This window comes from Dermacentor andersoni, chromosome 5, assembly GCF_023375885.2.
Source record: "Dermacentor andersoni chromosome 5, qqDerAnde1_hic_scaffold, whole genome shotgun sequence".
Taxonomy (NCBI): Eukaryota; Metazoa; Arthropoda; class Arachnida; order Ixodida; family Ixodidae; genus Dermacentor; species Dermacentor andersoni.
In genome coordinates, this window is record NC_092818.1 from 49,696,029 (window position 1) to 49,719,021 (window position 22,993).

Below are 22,993 nucleotides of genomic sequence, written 5' to 3' on the forward strand. Positions count from 1 at the left end.
TAAAAATAACTGTTACTTCCAAGCAAGTTGTGCAAACACATTGTAGCGTCACAACACCGGAAAGAACGATCGCCTAAGCACGGTGGACATTAAACTCCGTCTCTAAAGCGTCGCGGTCACGACTGCTCGATGACAAACTATAACGGTCAAGAGGCCACATAGAATGCATTACTTTGCGCCTGGCTGCAAGGTGAATTGCAATCCGCTTACTCCAATTCACGATAGACAACGGTGTCACGTGTGATAAGTTTATATCATAGATACAGTAGTGCACATCATCATCATCATCATCATCGTATTTTATGTCCGCTGCAGGATGAAGGCCCCTCCCTTCAATCTCCAATTATCCCTGTCCTGCGTCAACCGATTTCAACTAGCAACCACGAATTTTCTAATTTCATCGCACCACCTAGTCTTCTGCCTTTCTCTACTGGGCTTCCCTTCTCTTGGTACACATTCTGTAACCCTAAGGATCCAACGGTTATCTAACCTATGCATTATGTGACCTGCCCAGCGCCATTTTTTTCTCTTAAGGTCAATTAGAATACCGGCTATAGCCGTTCGCTCTCTAATCCAAATCGCTCTTTCTATATCTCAAGGTTATGCCTAGCATTCCTCGTTCCATCGCTCTTGTTCTCAGAACTTGTTCGCAAGCTTCTTTGTCAGTGTCCCAGTCTCTGCCCCATATGTCAGCACCGGTAAAATGCATTGATTATACACTTTTCTTTTCAATGATAATGGTAATATTCCGGTCAGGAGCTGACAATGTCTGCCGTATGCGATCCAACCCGTTTTTATTCTTCTATGAATTTCCTTCTCATGATCACGATTCCCTGTGATTAATTGACCTAGGTAAACACAATCCTTCCCAGACTCTAGAGGCTGATTGACGATCCTAGGAACTCTTGTTCCTTTGCCCAGTGTGCATCATTATCTTTGTCTTCTGCATATTTATCTTCAACCCCACTCCTACACTCTTTCTGCTAAGGTCCTCAATCATTTGTTGTAACTCGTCTGCAGTGTTGCTGAATAGAACAATGTCATCGGTAAACCGAAGGTTGCTAAGGTATTCGCCGTCGATCCTTACTCCTAAGAATTCCCAGTTTAATAACTTGAATATTTCTTTCAAGCACACAATGAATAACATTGGAGAGATTGTGTCTCCTTGTCTGACCCTCTACTTTATAAGTATTGTCCTACGTTTCTTGTGGAGTATTAAGGTAGCCGTGGAATTTCTGTAGATATTTTCCAGGACATTTACGTAAGCGGTCTGTACTCCTTCATTACGTAATGCCTCTATGACTGCTCGTATCTCTACTTAATCAAATGCCTTTTCGTAATCTATGAAAACGATATATAGAGGCTGATTGTACTCTGCGGATTTCCGGATTGATGACATGGATGTGATCGATTGCAGAGTATCCCTTCCTGAAATCTACCTGTTCCCTTGGTTGACTAAAGTCCAGTGTTGTCCTTACTCTGTTGGAGAATATCTTGGTGAATATTTTATATAATACTGGGAGTAAGCTAATGGGCCTATAATTTTTCAATTCTTTAACGTCTTCCTTTTTTTGGATTAGTATAATGTTTGCATTCTTCCAGTCTTCCGGGGCTCTTGCAGTCAATAGACACTTCGTATAGAGAGTGGCCATTTTTCCAAGCATTACGTCTCCTCCATCTTTGATTAAATCGACTGTTATTACATCTTCTCCTGCCGTTCTTCCCCGTTTCATGTCTTGCAAGGACCTGCTGACCTCATCGCTAGTTGTAGGAGGAGTTTCTGTATCCTGTTCATTATTGTTTCAAATAGAGTTATCCTGAGTCCTCTGGGTACTGTACAGGTCAGTATAGAATTCTTCGGCTGTTATTACTATACAATGACAGTAATCTATTCCTTAAAAAAAGGTATTGGATACAACTAATAACAGAATGACTGTGGACGTTTATGCGACATGCACTAGAAGCAATGCATCGGCACACCGTATTGCCAACGCCGAAACGCGCGATGCATATGATGCGTGTATGCAGTAGGCCCTTGTCGCGCGCGCTTCGATGCATGTTGTTGTTCATCGGCATGCCATTTGAAACGGGGCGGCGACAAAGAGTCGTCTAGCCTGCTGCAGCGATACGCGATGGGCGATTCTTATGACGGCGGAACTAACGAGAGAGAGACACGTAATTGTGTGACGTATTCAACCTCACGGCACAGTGCACGGATGGTCCGTTTCCACGGGACGGAGCTGGCGCTTGCGTTCCCCTCATTTGCACCAGCTCAGCGGAATGGGCCTCCGTCGTCTTCGCCGTATATAGCAGCGGAAAGTGGCTTCGGCTCGCCGCCGCTTGCACCATCCTAATTCGTCGGCAGGTTAAAAATTATCTTCTCGCGAGGCATGGCAGACGTCGTGGAACGAGGTTTGCTTGCGACCGCGGAATCATCTCGAGCACGATCTTCTCCGCTAAAGAACATACTGACAAACCCGTCGACCGTCGTCTGACTGCAACATCTGCCATGGCGCCGTAATTATCCCCACGTGGATAAAGCTCCACGCGAAACTCTACAAAGGCCGCACTGTTGTCGTCGTCCCCCGGCGTCGAGAGTATATGATAGGGGCGACAACGGCGCGCCCTGCCAGCGGTTCAATGGAGGCTCTAACGGGCACATGGGGGTCGCGTTGCTTAGGCGGACTGCGTCCTCCGCAGTCTGGAAAACAGCGCCATTTCCATTTTCTCGGCGCAGCGCCAGTGCTATTGCAGCGAGGCCTCTATACGACGCGAGCATGCGACCTGCAGGCACAGGTATACACATATGGAGAGAGAAACAGTGATGCGATAAAATGCTTAGAGGCACGGTTTAATATCGGAAAGTGCGTGAAGTTCCAGACGAATGGCAATGACATTCATATGTTTTTTCAAACGCGCTGCGGTGTAACTTTAGCGTGCCCGTGTAATCGCGTAAAGCACTGAACGCCAATTTTGGCCGTGTATGCGCGCTACCAGAACAGCCGACTGTCAGACGTCACAGTGCACACCACCTACACCACAGCTTTTTTTTTTTCATATACCGCGGATTCGACTATATTCTTTTACACCTCCCTCTTTCCGTGGTATACACTATGTCAAACTGACACTGTTCAAGCCAGAAGTGGTAATGTGCAGTGGCTATTACCAAATACGTATTCACATGCTCTCAAACCTTTTTTATATCTCCGTAGGCTGCTTTCTCGTTTTTAGTACAGTCGGCTAGCGTCAAACAGAAATACTTCATTTCTTCGGCTACAAAAGCAATGAAAATCGGCGTTCACACATCACCGCTGCTAGAGCATCCATGCCCCAGATCTTTGCTTGCTACAATGGTAAGTTCAATTGTCTGCGCCTTGCATGAATCCCCCGGTAAACACGAGCGCCTACTTAACATGCTAGTCAGTGGTAAATGCGAGACAACAATGCTGCTTATTCGCAGCATCTTTGTTCAAGGTTAGCGTTTACTTTACATGCGATTTCCGTTGTAGAGTAAACCAAAGTCATATCAGTCGAGGTATGAAAAGCGTTCGACAGAATGTTCAAATTATTAAAAGCGCTCGGGCCTACATCCGCTGAACCTGACACGCCGCGAAAATCGTTGTTCGCCGTCACTTGTCATTTTAGACCGGATACTTTTTTTTCCAGCTTCGTTTATTAGCAGTGCTACAAGGGTGGGTCGCACGAAGTCCTGATAATATTGCATCGAACTGAGACGGCAGAATGTGCAGCAGAAATGCACGTACTTTCGGAGATTGTGACGCAACTTGATGTTTTTTTTTCTTCTGCGTGCCATTTATTTGTTCATTACTGGAGTAACATACCGCGAAAAATATGAGTAATTGCAGGACGCAACGCCCCACGGTGGATGTTAGTATACGAGAACCCACTTTCACAGATATGCGATCGACCGCCGCAATTACATCTGTATATCGTTCTGTCGTAATACGAAACTGCTGCTCGGTGGGAGCGGAGTTCATATCCGCTGAGAACACTGCAAACGTTTTTTTTTTTCTCTCCAAACTTGCCAGCCCCTTGGGCTTCCCACGACAGACGCTCGCAGACAACGGTGCCAGCGACGGGTATCAGAACGACTGGGGCAGTGAGCCCATAACATACATCGCCATTAAGATTTCCCAGATGTCTGCAAGCACGTTTAAATTTATTCCTGAGCTCATTTACTGGCTATACCGTGAAAAATCATGTGGTGGATGCGTGGCTGCTGTCGTTCAGCTAGCGAGAAAGACGCATGACGACATACAGTTTTTTCGTCAGACTTCCGCCTCAAACAGGTTAACGTTCGATGCAATCGGATTTACGTGGCAGTTATATAGATATGCATCGCCCCAGCACATGACGTTGGTTATACGTACGGAAATCACTTTATGTTTTTTTCACCATTTGATTTCTAAGCCCAAAATATAGCGCGAAGGTCACCGCCACCGAAGAAGGACATTTCTGCGCGCATAATTATTATTCCAGCATTACCAAGAAACGCACACAGCTGGACATTCTGGCCCTAAGTCGCGCTGTTGTGACCTTAATAAATCAATAGGAATTACGTCTGTCATCTTACAAAGCACTTCGCAGTAAATTTTCTGCAGTATAGTCCTAAGCATTAGAGTTTGCGGGACCAGAATGCCCAAACGATTGCCTTTGAATGAGGAACATGAGGCGCACGTGCCGATGCCGTTGTCGTACGTAAATCTTCAAACAAGAGTACCAGCGCTGTCTTTGTTTATGGCTGTCCAGTCATCCATGTAGAGTAATAACGGACGCTAGTGCACTTGTCCCAGTACATGATGCACCCTTTGCAAACTTTGTTAATTGCATCGATCAAATCGACCATGCCCTCAATCAGTAGCCATTAGGCGAGGATGTGATGTATACGGCCACCCGGCGTATTGCTGTGGGTTTTGCGTGAGCCAATCTGCTGTATAGTTCAAACTCTTTCAGTCCCATCGTTCCTTACGCGCGGTGGCCGAGCTACTGCGACGAGGTCACAAGTGTCATGGGCCTGTGCTCTTCACATACTTTCACTTTCACTTTATTTCCTTAAAGACCCCTCTTCGGGGTATTTGGGTTGGGTCATAATGTTGCGCATAGCAATGCTGCGCACAACGACGAGTATCCGCGCAATGCGTGGGCGTCACACAGAAACAAAAGCCTTTTGTTAGCTACCGCGCGCCATCAGAGAGGAGCACCGCTGCCTTCGAATACACAGAATATGAGAAACAGGGGATATCAAAATGTTACAAGGCATGATGCGAGGCAATTTCTTGTATGAGTGCAGATGAGCTGGGTATAGAAACGATGTTGTGCGCAAGGCCATTCCAGTCTTTGCCTGTTCGAGGCAAAAAAGAAGACGCAAGAGTGATTTTACGCGCATGTTGACGACCGCGGTGTTGAGAGCAGGCGCCATAGCTACATGACGCGACAACTTACATTGCTCTCCTCCGCAGCATTTCTTTTAAAGCGAACCACTAACTGTCTTTGGCTATTTCGCCCTTCCTTGTAGTGGTCGGCCTTTCACCGCCGATGCAAGAGCGCCGCATGCGCTAAACACGTGCTTTCGCGCAGCCTAGTTACTCGGTCCATTACTGACCGAACTCCTTCTGTTAAATAGCTCTACTCAAGCAATTAATATCTAGTGAGTAGCAGTGGCAGGCTGCCTTGAGCAGCTCCCGGCCCGATCTTCAGGAGGCCATCCTGGAGTGGGCTGAGAGGATAAAGGAGGCCTACTTCAAGTAGTTCCTCCCCACATCCTCTATTCCATTACCCCCTTCCCTTTAAAAAGGCATAAATAAAGTTTTCCATCATCATCATCATCATCATCATCATCATCATCAGAAAAGCACGTGCTCTCACCCGAGAACTTTGGCGCAGGCTGAATGTCTATAGATGCTGTGATTGAGCGCTCGGTAAAGACTGCCTTAATTTTCTACCTTTTGCCTATAACGAACATAACGAGGACGGCAAAATTATTGTTACTGAAAATTGGGGGAGAGGGTGGGATGAAGGAGCAGGCATGCCTCAATTACAGAAGAAAAAAAAAGCGAACCATTTTTAAGCATGCCCAATAATCAAATGAGTGCTACGGGACAATCCATGAATATGATAGAGCCAGATAGACAACCAACTATAGAGACGCGCGTTCCACATAGCTCGGAGGAAATGCACTAATTGATCGCTGATTTCATTGCTTTGTTACTGAGCGTACACGTAGTACGTGCAAAAGAAAATGAACGCAACAAATTAAATAAAAAAAGAAGCATTTACTACAGGTTGAGTTCAAGCCCTTCTTTTTTATTTTTAACCGAAGGAGGAGCCCAAGCCACAAGAAGATATCATTAACGATTGATTGGGCGAGACTACTAAGTTTTTAGTTGTGGGTCAGTCATCAAGGCATGAAGTCACGCTTTCTTGTTGATTCTTTTGAGAGAGAAGCTACAATTTCAATATTTTTCTGTTTTTAAATATATAGTAAACAACACGTGTACACTTTATGACGGTTTACTGTGTTTTGTTTCTCACGTAGATATGTATAATTGCGGCACGTTTCTGTGCTTTGGGTTGTTTTGTGTGACTGTTTTCAATTATATCGCACGCGATCTTACGTAATTCATGACCGCGCATGCATTCAATATGCAAGCAACATTGTTGTATTGACAACGCTTCTCCTTTATTCCATGCCTTCGTTAGGAGAGGGGCAGGGGGCGGGCATCTTCACGGCTACCTCGAATAGATATATAAGTACATTGTCTCAGCAAATTATTCACGTTCATCACTGGCGGCGAATCTCATGCCTTCTGGGTGTCACTTTCGCCGCCTCGTTAGTGTCTCTCATCACGAAAGCACGCATCGCAGCCGACGAAAACGTTCATTACTCAAGGCTCAGTGGCAGCCCCGCCCAACGCAACCCCCTCTCCCCACTCCCTGCCGCTCGCAGCATTTTATGTATACATACAAGGGAGAGACCAAGGTTTCGCCGCCGCGTCTGGCTGACGCATCTTCCAAGACCACCGGAGCAGAGGCATTCGCCGCGAAGCGTAATAACCAGAGCGGTGTTTTCACGGCCGTAGCCGAGTGGCAGCTAGGCCTGAAAAAAACGCAACTTCGTGCTGCGCCTCCGCGGGCATGAAATTTATGTATTACAGCGACTGGGGGCCGCACGTCCTCGCCGCCGCATTTCTATGCCTCGTGCACCAGCCCACTTAGCACTTTCGCAAATTACGATCCCCGGGCCGTAATGCAGGCCCGGAAAAGGAGTCTCCGTCGTTGGTTCGCCTGGTAGCTCTCTTTCTCTCTCTTCCTTTCTCGTTTAGGACCTATTGTCTCGGATGGGAGCAAATAGGAGCACTCGTCCACAGAACAGCACAAAAGGATCAAAGGCTTGTCGCACACAATGGCAACTCACGCGTCCGTGAGCAGCACTGATGAAGAGAATCACGTCTGTGGTGGAGGGCTGTGCTTTCACGGAGTTTGTTCCTCGTTCCTCGGGGTACGTGTTCCATCAAGAGTCCGCGCGTTCGCAGACAACCAGCGAGCCCGAGAGAAAGCCCTGCAGCCGGTGCGGAGGATGAATCAATTTCTCGCGGCGTGCGGCGTCGCGTTTAGGCCGTTCACTCAGCCAACCAGTGCATGCGCGAGAGAAAGTATCCGCACTTCTTGCTGCAGTACATGCACGTACTATGTGCGCGTGCTATGTGCACGTAATATGTGCACATGCACTATGTGCAAGTGCATGCACGTACAGAGGCCAACACACTTCACTAGAACGCGCGACTCCACGTGCTCAGGACTGCGCTAGCTGGCGATATCTGAACATGACGGAGGGGGGGGGGGGAGGGGGGGGGGCGTAATATCGGCTGGATGTGAGCTTGCGTCACTGCGTTTTGAAGTTTCCATTGATTTCTCTCGACTTGGCGGTCGGCTCAGGCTTTGGCAGCGGCTTTGGCCATCAGGAGCGTGTTCTAAGACCAGTGCGTTGACCGGGGATGGGGCAGTCCACGATCAAAGAGGAGGAGGGAGAGAAAGCGGGGGGGGGGCACGTTCCAGGCGTGCCCCCTCCCTTAATGAGGTGTGGAAAAAGAGCCGATGTAGAGCGACTTGACTGGGTTCTTACGCCCTTTAGCATTCCAGAGTGAGGTAATTTTTCACAATAAAAGCCTGGATATCACGCGAGAACTGCACCTTTTCCTTACATGAATAAGTATAAAGGTAGGCTATAGTTCAGGCTAGAAAAAATATACAAAAGAAATATAAAAAATGTCGTAAGGATACAGTGACCATCTACTCGCTATATATAGGTACATTATGAAGGAAAATTATATCTTTAAAATTAATTTTCCCTTTCCTAAGTAACTCCGTCACTTTGCAAATTTCTGCAGAACTGTCTGGTAATTAAACGTTCGGCTGCTTCAATTTCTTTTTTTTTTTATTTGCACTCCCCTGTGGTATTTTCTGCGATCACTAGAGCGCTCCAGCTCAGGTCGCCCTCGCTGTCTTTTGTGTCAATACAGTTTATCTCAAGTTGATAGCTTACTTGGTAGAGCGAAAGGTTTGTAATACCGGAGACGGTCGAAACTGAAAAAATTAAATGACACATTTTTTTCTGATTGCAATACTCTTTTATATAAATTATACGTATTAGAAATGTTCGTGCGTGTGCACTAGCGCTTTCGTGTGGATGAATATATATATATATATATTTTGTGCCTCGTGAAACTTACACACCCTCAGCGGGGTTCGGCAGAACGCTTTAGCTTTGAAACCAAGTGCTTGACGGAAAATCCCACTACACGTGTTATAAAGCACACGGACACAGTGCCTAATAAATGTACTTTTTGTTGCTTCGCCCTGTGTGCGTCTAGTGCTGCTGTTTTCGCAAAATCACAGGCTCTATTTGTGCACCTACCAACTCTCCCGAATTATCCGTAAGGTTTCCAAGTTGGACCTCGTTCTGCGATTATTCCACTGTTTCAAGTTTTACGAAAAATAAATTGTGTTCCCAAAAAATTTTCCCTCATCGGTGTCCAACCATATATGCCGCTATTAATCTCTTGGCGGTGAAAGGACACCAGCGCGAGGTGCTTCCTTCGAGTAAAATAATTCGCACAAGTTTCTGAAGGAGGCGAAATCTGCAACAGCAAGAGACCTAAAAAAAAGGTCGCGAGCTGTGTCTTCTCAGTTCGTGCTGCGTAAAGCTTGCTGCTGCTTGTGTACTAAGTGTTGTTAATACGTTGTTAATACGTTGCGCATGCGTGCCACGAGACACCTGCGCGCAGCGTGAGGTTTAAAAAATATATATAGTGCGTACTATTGCCACCGTATACCGTGAGCATGGAATTTTTACGAGTTTTGAAGTTTACAGGTTGACAGGCATGTGCTTGCAACTCTATAGCTAAGCTGTCGATCACCGATGTAGGAGATTCAACCTACGTGCAGTAACTTAAAGGCCCAGCACTCGAGTCGTTGACACATGTATCACATTCGTCCGAACACGTGCCAATAATTTTATGGTTAATGAGTGACCCAGAAATCTTGCTGTACACTCGCTGCAACAAGGCTCTCAGATACACTCTCATCTCACCAAGTACAAGAAGACTAACAAAATCTTCATGCCAACGTACACTGCAACCCAGCCGCGTTACCTCCACTGCAGTTTCAAAGAACTTAGTCTATACCAACTGCGCTGTCAACAGCGCGCGCCTCTAGAACTGATTACACTAGAAAAAAATGGGCCCATATTCTCCATCGATCTTTTAACAGCGATGTTGTTTAAGCTGGTGGTCGGACCGGCGAACGTGCGCAGAAAAACCTCGGCGAGCCATGATGTCATCGCGCGCGCCGGCACCGTTTCATCGTAGCTTTGCCTCGCCGCGCCGTACGGTGGCCGCGAATGCGCAGATGCGGATCTAAGCCGTGACGTCACCACGGGGGTATAAAAGCAGCTCCGCCGCTCCGCCGCGCCAACAGCCGAGTCTCCGACGAAGAGAGCGATAGGGCGATAGAAGAATAGGAAGCGCGGCGCGAAAGCCGCCGCTCCGCTACTCGATAACGGATGCGACGACTTCGGTCCAATACCGAATATCGCGCCGATGAAGCGGCTGCGAAACGACAGCGAGCTTGCGATAGACTCGTGTGAGAGGTTTGCAGAAGACAGAGTAGAGCACAAGTCAACCGAGGTACTCCATGGTAATGCACAGGTTTCACCCGGAACAGATAAAGAAGAGGTCGAGGTTTACTGGGGTGAAGACGCGCTGGACGAAAATTTGCCTTATGTAGTTGTACCATCGGACGACGACGACGACGAACGAAATGACTGGTACTGTAAATAAAACAACACATTGTAGATACTTTAATGACCGAGTGTTCATTGCTATTTGGGGGGCTAACGACGACAGCACGCAGAAGACTTGAGCGAGCCTCGAAGCATAACCACGCAGAAAACTCGGCCGAGCCTCCAAGAACCACCACGCATAAACTTAGCCGCACCAAGAATAACCTAGGTGGGGCCGCCAGTTTCGCTGTTTGCCCAGTCTTCGCGCCACTAGTGCGAAGCTGCCCCAATTTTATTCCAGGGTACTTTCACTTTTGCATGACGTTTAGCGACCAGCGTGACAACGCAGTGGAACTATGCGTGAACCATTTCAGTGCATTCGAGAACCCGGCGCTGCGAATGGGACGCTTAGGGCGCACAGGCGGGCCACTCCCTTCGTCATATCCTTTGCGCCGGATGGGAGCTAATCAAGTCGCATTGAAAATTTGGTACCTCCGAAAGTGAGGCATACGAGAATACCGCCTCACCTCGAGTTTCTTTTTTTTTTTTTTTTCGCAAGCGCATACCTCGCCCCGTTTGCAAGGCACGCTGTGCACGCCGATGGAAAATTGAAACAGGCTTTATGATTTCTGCGGTAATCGCGCTGCCTTTCGGTGCGCGGGGTGACCGGACAGGCGCCGACGATCTCGCAGCTGCGAGTCTTCGAGCTCCGCAACTAAACAGCCAAAAGACGTCTACATGGCAGCAGCGAGGAGGGCCAGCAGTGGAAGGAGGAGAAGGGCGATCAGCTATAGGGGCCGAGCGGTGATGGAAGTTGTGCAAAAGGCGGCCTTTGAAGAGAGACACGCCGCCCCGACGAGGCGCTACACTTAGGAGCACGTTCACGCTCTCGCGCCGCGGAACGCGCCTCGCCGCTCTCTATGGAAAAAACGATCGGCCGCCGCTTTGCCCCGTCTTATCAGGCGGGCCGATCGCGCCAAGCACGCCGGCGCACGACGCTGAATGACCGCCAGCATGCACGCGGCGAGCTCGGCGCTCGCAAAGTGCAGATCCGGAGAGATTTTTTTGTAATGACAACCGTTGGGGTTGGCCCCCATGCCGCCCCGGGCTGGGGGGACGAAGAGTGGGCGCGCACCTGGGAAAGGAGGCGGGAGGGGGGGCAAACGCAAGGGCGAAGAACTGCGGCGGGCGAGAGAGAGAGAGAGAAAGACGCCGACGTGCGTGCGCCGCTGGCGTTCTACCTGCCTCGCTCGTATACATGCATCGGCGCTGTTTGCCCCGCATTATATGCGAGGCACGCGAGGCTGTCGGTCGTCGCGCACACCTACGCGAAAGCCGAGATGATGGGCAACACCTCTGAGGTGCGCCGCGCGTGTTCGAAGGCACAGCAGCTCGCGAAATTCGTGCGCCAGCGAATGATGCTTCGTGCGCGAACGCTCTTCCTGTCCCTATAAATTTGGGCGTTCCAATAAACCACCGCGATTGTGACTTTTCGTCGGTCCTTTTCATGCACGCAATAGGGTGGAACGGCGACGCCGTCGCGAAACGCACCGGTCATCCCTGTGTCATTTATAATGTAAGATACAATTAATTGTAAGTCAAATGCACCATACTTTTGACCTGGCTGATGTGAATTCATCGTTATCTGTATGCAGCAGGCCACTAGAACGAAAACAGATGGGAAGTCCTCACGCGACAATAGGTATTTTTGACATTCTGTGCAGCTTTCTTTTTTTTTTTTTTGTGGTTGTCGTTGTTTTTGGCCTGCCACTGGGGTTTATTCAATCATGACACCGTAAACAGCTTGGTTATTTGATTCCCTGCACATATTCACAGACGCACTATAAAGGTGTTCACTGCAAAATGATAGAAAGTTGGGCGAGTTTGTACGGTAACATGATCTTGGATTGTAGCGCGAAGGGACACAGACACAGGACACGCTCGTCCTGTCTGCTTCTAGTCTGTGTCCGTGTCCCTTCGCGCTACAATCCAAGATCGCGTTCAGTGTACATCGAAGCTAAGCTTCAGCAGTACAAAAAAGCACTGCGCAACTACCTTGACGTTTTACATTCCCGACTAGCGAATGCTATAGGGCGATCAAGAACGCGTGCGCTCGCTAGTCGACTACGTTCATCGACTCCGTTCTAACTGTTCATCGACTAACTAAATCATGCGCAAATCAAGTGGAGCAGCGCTCCACCCTTAGTCTAAAGAAGTAATTGCGCTTAAACAGTGCTCCTCCGTAATTTCGTTTACGGAGGATAGGCGCTGACAGTGAATTGCTAACAAAACTTTCGTTCAAGATTTACTGCTGTGTGCCGTTCAATCGTTGTAACCACTTAAGCCGCGGGATGGCGCTGCCCTGAACTTTTTTTTGAAGTACAGGCGCGGCCACTGCTAGTGGGAACACGAAGCAGAAGGCACCGCTCCGCCTAGTGCCTCATCGCCGGCGCCTTACGAAGACTTGCGGTGCAGGCGTAATCAAAGCTATTGACGAGAAGCCCAGCAAGTCGTCTGCTAAGGTGAGTCGTCTGCCAAGACTTCACGGGGTGCCTGTTGTGGCGCTTTGCGGAGCGCTGCCACGGGCTCTCGTGTTTCCGCTAGCAGTGCAACAGTTTGACAAATCACATTTGCCGCTGCTTTGCCCAAATTAAAAGTAAATGATTGAACGCGGATTAGTAATGTGTGATGCCCTTAATTAAGCCGCAACTGGACAAATAAAGCACATATATCTCAGAGACATTGCGAGTTAGCCGCCACGAGGCAGGGCAGCGGTTCGTACAAACAAATCTCTTAGTACACGAAGAAATACTGCACGACACAAATATTGTTTTATTGCAATTCGCAACCGCTCTCAGCTCTCCCCTCCCCCCCGAACCCGTCAAACACAGACCCTTCGACCGACAAAATGTCGTTCTCTATACAATGGGGTATCATCTATCTATCTATCTATCTATCTATCTATCTATCTATCTATCTATCTATCTATCTATCTATCTATCTATCTATCTATCTATCTATCTATCTATCTATCTATCTGTCTATCTATCTATCTATCTGTCTATCTATCTGTCTATCTATCTGTCTATCTGTCTATCTATCTATCTATCTATCTGTCTATCTGTCTGTCTGTCTGTCTGTCTGTCTGTCTGTCTGTCTGTCTGTCTGTCTGTCTGTCTGTCAAAGGTACGATGTGCGAAAAGCGGAGGAACGTTTATAGTGCGCGGGTAACTAATGAGTGACAGATATGCGAGAAGACGCGGCTTCGTGCTGCTCAGAGAGTGTTTCAAGACCGTTTCTTCATGTGCGCCACCATATTGCTACGCAGTGGCGCCATCTATGGGCAGTCGGCATGCTGGCTTGGGCAAGCGCTCCGTTTTGCATGGCAGGTATACGGTCGGCGGTAGCTTCTGGCCTCTGTTTTCGGGTTCGTGCGGGCTGTTTATTACGACGTGGCGTCTTCTACATGGAAAGCGGTTCTATGAGACGCACTGAAGTGGTTTAACTCGGTATGGCAGGACTTTCTGCTGGCATTGAGGCGGACGGATCACGCAGCGCGATGTGTGCTCGCATGCTTAAGCCTGCAATCAGCCACGGATATCAATTGTGTATTTCTGAAAGTAGCTCTCGTCTTCTTTCCTCTTCTCTTCTCTCATAAAGTACGATTCACTAATTTGATCTTATTGCAGTATTATCCTCTATTTCTAAGCTGTTTTTAAGGAGCAATGAAACATACGCGACGATCGTAACAGCGTAGGTACCGTTATGCTACGATAGGAGCTGTGCTGTTATACTTTGACAAGCGTTCAAACTGCTAGCTGCAGATTACATTGCGTGACTACATGGTTCGGTGGATGAGGTTTCCGCCCGTGAATAAAATAGTTTTGGTTAGTAATAAGAACATACCTTACAGTCTGAACTATACTTGTCCAGCAAGGCGACCGTTTACGACCCTTACAAAAATCGGTTTGACCTTTCAGTCACTCATGAGTCACCTATCAGTCACCCCTGTCACCTATCTGTAGACTCGACCTTTCTGTAGACTAAGTCCGCAGAATGTCTGCAGACACCGTGCGGACTGCAAGTAGACTTGTCTGTAATATGCGTGCCCAGTGAGTGTGTGTGTAAATATGTATATGTATCTATATATACATACATATTCTGAACCATGACATATTTTATAATTACGGTTGAATAGTTGACCTTTCAGCCACCCATGAGTCACCCACCAGTCACCTCCACGTAGACCTAGTCTGCAGAATGTCTGCAGACACCGTGTGGACTGCAAGTAGACTTGTCTGTAATATGCGTGCCCAGCGAGTGTGTGTGTGTGTGTAGATGTATACCTATATATAAACGCATATATATACATATTCTGAACCATGACACATTTTATAAGTACGGTTCAATAGGTCTGACCTTTCAGTCACCCATGAGTCACCCACCAGTCACCTCCATGTAGAGCTAGTCTACAGATTGTCTGCATATTGTCTGCAGACACTGTGTGCACGGCAAGTAGGTAAACTTGTATGTAATATGCATGCCATATATATATATATATTCTACATGACACATTTTATAACAGTTAAATCGGCTTCACCTTTCAGCCACCCACGAATCACACACGCACACAAGCACACACACACACACGTGTGCGCATCCTGAACCATGACACATTTTATCATAGCGCTCTGTTTTGCCATTTTAACATTTTGAAAACTTTGTCACTGATTGCTACACGAACAGTCTGATAATGGCAGTTATATAAATCAATTATTGAATACTAATTGATATAAGGTAATTGTTACATAACGTACATTAAATGCAGCAGTTATACTATGGCTCGAACCGCAGCCTGAATTTAAGGACATATCTACCGCGCGACGCCATCACCATCCATCCGACCACCGACTGCGTGGTTGCTTTCGGCGCCGGCCCCCAGGAGGCGCTGGCCGCGAGCACCGGTAAAATTACGGGTGAGATTATTTTCCCGTCTTCACCTGGTCACCGACATGTCACGGCGTGCACGCGTGCACGCCATGTGCACGCCGCATTGACGGCGACCGATGAGGTAGTGTACATGCCGTGCCGAGAGGAATTGTGGCGATTTTTGTGTGTATTAATGATCCAAAACCCCTGTGACTGCATAACGTAGCTCTCAGTGTTTTTCGTGTGGTGTGCCGATGCCAATTATCGTAGTTATGACCCGGTCGCGCTTTCTTTGTTACCGGCTCATGAAAAGCCGATGGTACTCTCGCTGCGCTCGCATTCCATCACAGTGCGCGGAAGAATTTTTTGAAAGTTGTGCTATCACGTGCTGTAGTTCATCTGCAATTCTACGCTGTTGACGCCGGAGGCACCGTGCACCGACTGTCCTTCCTGCGGTACCTGTGCGATGCGCCAGCAGCTGTCACGGAGACTCGTTTACCGAGCACGCCTAGAAAGGTAAGTCCGGCGCGTACGCGCATTCTTGTGGTGCGTGAAGTGTGCATTTCTGTACGGATAACAAGATGATTAGTAACGTGACAAAAATGATCGTGCTTTTCGAATGTTCGTTCTTGTCGCAGGGCGCATTTAGGGAACAGTTTGATGAAAATTGCCCTAAAACGTGATGTTGCCAAAATCTATCGATTATTTGCTTTCTCCTGTGAAGTTTCCTTGCGCCAGATACTGTTTGATTTGAATAGGCGCAAAAATTCAAGCAGGGAAAGTTACTATTTCTGTACGTAATTTTTCAGCGAGAAATCGCATAGCCATTTCTAGAGGTACGTCGATTTGTCGTCTTCACAGCTAACGGCTGCGCGAGATGGCACCCGATTGCTGTGTACGACGCATGGCCAGATTTTAGCTTGTATGCAAGTTCTTTTGTTTATATAGTGTCTTCAGACAGCCTGTATTTCTTGCGTTGGGTGTCATGTGTTTTCGTGTATTTGTAAATGGTTCCGAGATTTCAACAACAGTATCTATCTTTAATGGAAAAAAATGTTCTCACCTGAAAAAGAGGGAGTCTGTTCTTTTTCAATGCATCGTCCTTTGGGGCAGGGCTTTGTTGCACCGCATAAATAAATTAGGTTTTCGAACGCTTATCATGTGTTAACGAGTTTTCTGCTTGTGCAATTCGCATTTGACTTGGTACAGACGTGCGTTTGTGTGAAGTTTTTTATAGTAGATTCATGTTTGCTCCAGTTCCATTTACATATTAACTGCCTGTAATGTAATAATCGGGTATTTGTGCAACCATGCAGCTTCATGTAGCTGTTTGTACGAGACGTTTCACAATGTCACAAGTTTACAGTTTCAGCAGGGCTTACAGTAAACTGAACATTTCTTCTTGTTTAGGGATGTCAGGATTTTGTGAGCCAGAGGAATCTACACCACTTGGGAGCCTGCGGCACTTCTGCAGGCTGAACAGCGCGTCAAAGCATCTGATTTGCATGCTGCGACAAGGTGTGTGCAAGACGGTCACTGCCACACACATGAGATGTCGGTACTCACTACTTCATTCCTTGGAAGCGATATTCTTGGTCCCAACCAAGCAGCCCGGAAGAAATCGGAGACAAATAAAATGTGCAAAGAATACTATTGCGTCTGTTATTTTATTGCATGCATGCATGCCAGTTCCCCATAGTGGGGCTACAGAAATTCTCTCTAATGTCTGCCTAAATGCTGTAATCCTGTGACCACAATCTCGACAGACTTTCTGCAGAAATGCTGTATCCTGCAGCTACACAGATTGAGCAGACTTTCTGCAGAAAGGGTGTACGAATTGGGCGCTGGGAGGTGACAGGGGGTGACAGAAAGTCTGTCACCTGTCTTCAGATATTCTGCATCCCGGGTGACTCGGGGTATGCAGAATTTCTGCAGAAAGGGTGTACCAATTGGGCGCTGGGAGGTGACAGGGGGTGACAGAAAGTCTGTCACCTGTCTTCAGATATTCTGCATCCCGGGTGACTCGGGGTATGCAGAATTTCTGCAGCAAGTCTGCAATGATTTTTGTAAGGGGAACCGCGCGAGCATCCTAAGCACTGGCAGGTGCTGGATGACAGATATCTTTGTTCTATATAGTGCATGATACATGTATGCGGCATCACCGTTTATAGATCTATAAACATGCGGCGTGACTATGCGAGGTCGTACTGCGGCGTTAACGCGTTTTCTCTTTCTTTTTCGAGAAAGAGGACGATAACAGTTTCTTTTTTTTTTTTTCGGGTTGTGTTCGTTCGGTTCTCTACGACGCACTCAAACGTATTACGGAAATTTTGTCGTCAAAAATAGCCATAGCATTCTTTTTATGTGATCCATCTCGGATATTATGGCTTTACAAGGCAAAAAGACAATGCCGAAGCACATAGCTTATATATGTATCATGCTGGTATATATAGCATAGCTTATATATGTATCAGCGCCATCGGTCTCATACAGGAAGGCTAGCGTAGACATATTGTCACGTGGTGGTGACGTTGAATAACACAGTAGCAATACTGTGAACGACAAAACTAACTTTTATTGGGCGAACCTGTGCCCACAAAACAGGCTACACTTATAGCACAACGATAGCGGCGAACACGCTCGGCGGTCGTCGAAAATCTGATCAGCGGGTCCAGCGCGTCAGCTTTTATACAGCAGTCATCGAATGTTCCAGACTAATCGTTGGGACCCGCGTGCCTTCCACAAAGTTCTACACCATTCGCGTCACGCGATGAAATCAGATAACACAAGGTTCGGCGACAACATACAGCGGATAGAAGCATCGATAACTTTCCAGAAACTTCGGATACATGCAGGCGCGTCCCGCGCTGTGCGATAAGATTTGTTAGGCGACGAAACGTGGTCGCCCGATAAATATAAGTACACGTGTCAATATGGTGATTTCAAGCCTACTAGACGTGAAATGCATGTGAACGATGCGGGTGTATCACAAATATTTCATAGTGCCTGCCGCTTAGATGTTTCCTGGTTGCCTTAGGTTGGCAATACACTAGCATGCGCTCTTATATTTTAGTCCCTACGCCAAGCGATCAGATAGTGATATCATTTCATGCTGGTAATACATAGACGCCGGTTTTCATCGTTGAATTAAAAGCGATATACGCAAAATAGTTCACAACACATACACACACTGCGGCTTGGGGGCGCATGCTTGCATGCGCCCCCAAGAGATATTTCCGCGTACTGTAGTTACCGATGCACTGAAAAGCTTCTTCCCTGACGACCTTATATGAACGGACAGTGCGTAAATTTCACAAAATACGATCTAAAACATCTCGAAATCGTTGCGCAGCGCGCGACAGCAATACTTTCATGCAGCGCCGCGACGGATCGCCCAAGCCAGAGAAGAGCGCCGCGCGCCCTTTCCTCCTCGCCCGACGAAAAGGTGTATAGGCGGTAGTGGCTTTTCTCTGGCTGTGGTTGGGCCCTGCATTTTTCGCATTAGCAGTCTTCGACGGCTGAATGGAGCCGCGTACAAACTCACCAAGCGAAACCACTTAAGTAGAGCTCAAGCACGCGTTCAAAATTGGCCCTATCGTTATGTACCTTATGAAAAAAAAAACTGTTGCCATCTGTCGGTAGCCCTACGCAAATCCTCCACGTGTAAAGGGCATCCTGAAGCTATTTCGATGATATTTTGTGAGCGTGATGTGTTCGTAAGGCAACTCCGCCTGATTATTAGGAGACAGACATAAGCGCTCCGCATAAAGCGTGTAATTTATTATAAGGTTTTAAATATGTACATCGCTACCATGCAGTAGCGGCGGCGCCGCTCCCCTGGCCTTTCTTTTCTTAGTGATTTTAGTGGAAAATGAGAAAAGTGCAGCGCCGTTACTGCCTCTCGTACGAGGGCACCTCCACAGCGCTGTACGGGTAAAGGAGAGGGAGAAACATTAAGCGAGAAAGATTGGGGGAGATATGGGGCTCTTCCCAAGCTACATAGCGTGGGTGAGCGATGTCAGTCGGGCGAGCGATCCAAATGGCTACACACGCAACGTCATCGGGACTGCTGGAAAAATGTCGCTTTAACAAACCCGTTTTTTAATGCCACACGTATGCTTAATAAATTTCGTAACCTTATAAATAAAAACGGAAATGCAATAAACGTATAAGATTTTTTCTTTTTTCATACAACTGGCCCATCTTTCGCATGAGAATGCCGATCGTCTGCTACAGCTGTGAACACGCAACCGATCCTCAGTGAAAATAGGTGCAGCGATGTCTTCTCTAGCAACAGGACCACGATTGGTGCCTTGTTCTCGCTGTATGTATTACACTCGTACTGCACTGTAGGTGCATGCAGAAAGTAAAGTGGAGCGACATCATGCGTCTACTACGCCAACGCCTTTGGCCAGCACAGAGATCAACCGCAGTTTTTTTAAAAGGAAAGTGCTCATAGGGGGCAACCGCAGGTTCAGCGTTCATCAGAGAGCCAAGTTCTTGTGTAGGATTTGCCAAGGATGGTAGCGAAGAAATACCGTAGCAAACAGAGATCGCCAAGAAAAGCGTTGCGCGCGCAATTGAACGTGCCTTACGAGTCGGAACTGCCGTCAAAAAGCTGCCGTCTTGAGTTAGACGCTCAAGCCAGCATGCTAATGCCCATAGATGGCGCCACTGCGTATCAATATGATGGCGCCCGTGAAAAAAAAAAAACGGTCTATAGATGACAGGCGCGAGTAGGAGAGGAAAGGCAACGGGAGAAACTCGTTTTCACCCCACCATGTCGAATGTGCACAATACATTCTGGAGCTCCCTGGCCGTCGCCACATTAGCCGCTTGACAGCTGTAATTATCCGTGACTCCTCTCAGAAGCATTGCAGAAACTGCGGCACTTTGCTTTCTACCAACGTGCGAGGCCAGAGGGGACGTAGATAGAACTGTGGAGAGGAGAATAAGGAGAGGGAGGAGAAGAGGCAGTTCCCACAAAAGAGGGGGGAGGCGACGTGAGAAGTCAAGGAAACCCCGCTACTATACGACAGCGGTTGCGGGGACATAGGATAAGCTTAAGTTCAAGGTACGGTAAGTACATTGCTGCTATTTCTGAAAAATAAACGCCATGCAAACATGCCAAGCGGGCAACTTATGCAGGGTGCGCAGAAGCAGAGAGGCATTAATTAAAGCGCATCGCAGGGTCCAGGAGACACTACGGCAGCGGTCAACCGTCAAATCAACACTTCTGTGCCCGCCGCGTCAGCTTTGCGGCTATAGCATTGCTAGAGGTCGTGGATTTGATCCCAATCGCGGCAGCCGCATTTCGACGGGGGCGAATAGAAAACGCACTTGCACTTAGCTTTTGGGACACGTTGAAGGACGTCACGGTGCCAAATTGATCCGGAGTCCGCCACTACGGCGTGCTTCATAATCCGAATATGGCTTTGGCACGTACAGCCCATAATCCAATTCAAGTTTAATACTTCTGCCACAATGCGATGTGCCATGTGAGGCAATGACAACGCTCAACTCTCTCAGAGGTTATAAAATATGGCGCACAACAACGCCTCAAGCGAACACCTCTCCCTTTGTGTTTTGTGTACTACGCAGACGAACAGCAGTGGTGCACGCAAGGTAACGTCTAACATCAACTCACCACTCTCGTGTTAGCCTAAAGGTTGAAGAAATTAAGAGTTTCGCCATCCATATCACCACTAATTATATCACCACTAATCAAAGCATCCAGCACGGAACGCTTCGCTTACATCGATTCCCGCAGTGCGTGGGATCTGCATAATCTTTTTCAGATTTTTTTTTTTAATTCTAGAGTACAGGAAACATATTAATTTAGTAACACTCACAAGTAAGTAGCAGCTTTGTAGCACAGCTGTGGTAGCGCCTGTTTGTATCGCTGACGGATAAAAAAAATCTTACGAGCGTAACACAGAAAAAGTCACAAACACATATACAAGTTTGAAAAAGATAAGTCCACTTGTCGAAACGTTGGCTACTGCTTTTACCTTGTTCTCGTTTTGCTCATACATGTTAAATATAAGTCACGCATGTTATCAGTCTATTATCAAAACGAAATACTACCGCAACAGGCTACGATGGTAGTTTGTTCATTGTGTATACGCTTGCAGCAACGCGGCCAATATCCGTTGAGGTCTGCCGCTTTATGGGTAGGTATACAGCTAGCGCGACAGACGCAAACAAGAGGAGAAAAGAAAGGGCCACAATATGGACGTAGCAGCGCCGTACTGTATCCCTTGTCCGCGTCTGTCACGTGGTAGCTACCATGAAGCTTCCCCAATTGGCACAATTTTCCATGTTAACTGGATCCGCCTCTTTTGCTCGCTTCCGGTGCAGCGTAAGCAAGCGAATATTGTCATCTTGCCACCGCGTCTCCATCCGCCGCGCGAAGTTTGGCGTGAAAGAATGCTGCGTGTGGCCGAAGCCTAACAAACAATGAACCATCACGTAAACATGTCAGATATCTGCATTTTTTTCTATATTTAGAAAAAAGAGTAGGTAGCATATGTTTTGTACTCGCTAAGAGAGTTGCACCTTTACGATTGCTTAGACCGTACCTACGGAGACGCCGACACCAGACGTACAAATTAACATCAACAGAAAATTCCCCCAGAGTATATACTGGAATTTGTTGACACCCCACCGAAAATCATGCCGTTCGCATGCGACTGTACGTGACGGCGCGACCAACTTGGCGCTACCCAGTCGCTCAGCTGTGATGGTCGCCGAGCGACGAAAATCCCTCTCTGTAGCGGAGTGAAAACCACGCCACGTAACGTAAGCAGCCTTTAGGACCATCATCAGATTTTCACACATCTGCTCATTTTTTTCATGGGAGAATCGATGATGACCCACGGATAAGGCAAAATTTTCTCTCTAAGTGACACTGTCGTTTTCCGCTTTTAATTTTTATTTTTTACGCAATTGCTGTTATCTAGCACCATTCTATCGGTGTGTCTACAATCAACCTTAATCCATTGATGCCATAATAATGGCCGAACTCACACGTTCTGTCGGGTGGATTGTGCAAAAGAAGATTGTCGACTTCCTTCACTAAGTATCTCTCAAAATAATGTTTAATGAATGTTTTATTTTGCTGGACGTGCCCAGCCTGCTATACATAATGGGAGCGGTACGGCGCGCGGACGAAGTGACCTGTAGAACGACACTATTTGGGGCCCCGAGCGCGTCGTTATGAAACCGTTTGACTGTATTCTCTGTCAAGTGCTTCTCACCTCCGCCTATATGTTTATAAACTTGCTCTTCTTTTTCTTTTCTTACGATTAGGGCCACTTATTTTAGGTGAAAATTAGTGATTAACACCGCTTATTGATGCAAACAAAGCCCCAGTCCATTACTGAAATGGTAAAGAAACAGCACCAACCGCGCTTGCGTATAGTAATAATGGCTGGCCTGCCGCATATGGTGCGACACTCGACTGAGCGAGACATATCGGCGAACCAGCGCTGCGCTTCAGCAACGCCGCCTGCCGTCGGGTACCGCGTATTGGCCGCGAGATCGGGCTGTAGGTGGCAGCACCGCCGTTAGCGTGGATGGGCGGTGGCGACAGGCATTGAAATGTACATGGCGACGCTGCGCTGTGAGCGATTTGGGCCATTTGTTTGGCAATGAAACGCGCTCGCTGCAGTGAACTGTTACAGAACATTCCTATACTACAAACCAAAGGAACGCACAACGCAGTTTCAGTACCGGGAAATGCATCGTGTTTTTCGTTGGTGT

The 22,993-nt window shown here is 47.5% G+C and overlaps 1 protein-coding gene and 1 long non-coding RNA gene across 2 annotated transcripts in view; one reads left to right on the forward strand and one right to left on the reverse strand.

Annotated features, from left to right (window-relative positions):
• The window catches only part of LOC126530309 (uncharacterized), a 62,690-nt gene that overhangs the window by 5,848 nt on the left and 33,849 nt on the right, over nucleotides 1–22,993 (reverse strand). The gene's annotated exons all lie outside the window — the stretch shown is intronic.
• Nucleotides 15,011–16,879, forward strand: LOC140218340 (uncharacterized). Its single transcript, XR_011894610.1, has 2 exons — nucleotides 15,011–15,745; nucleotides 16,640–16,879. It is a non-coding gene; the product is annotated as an uncharacterized lncRNA (long non-coding RNA).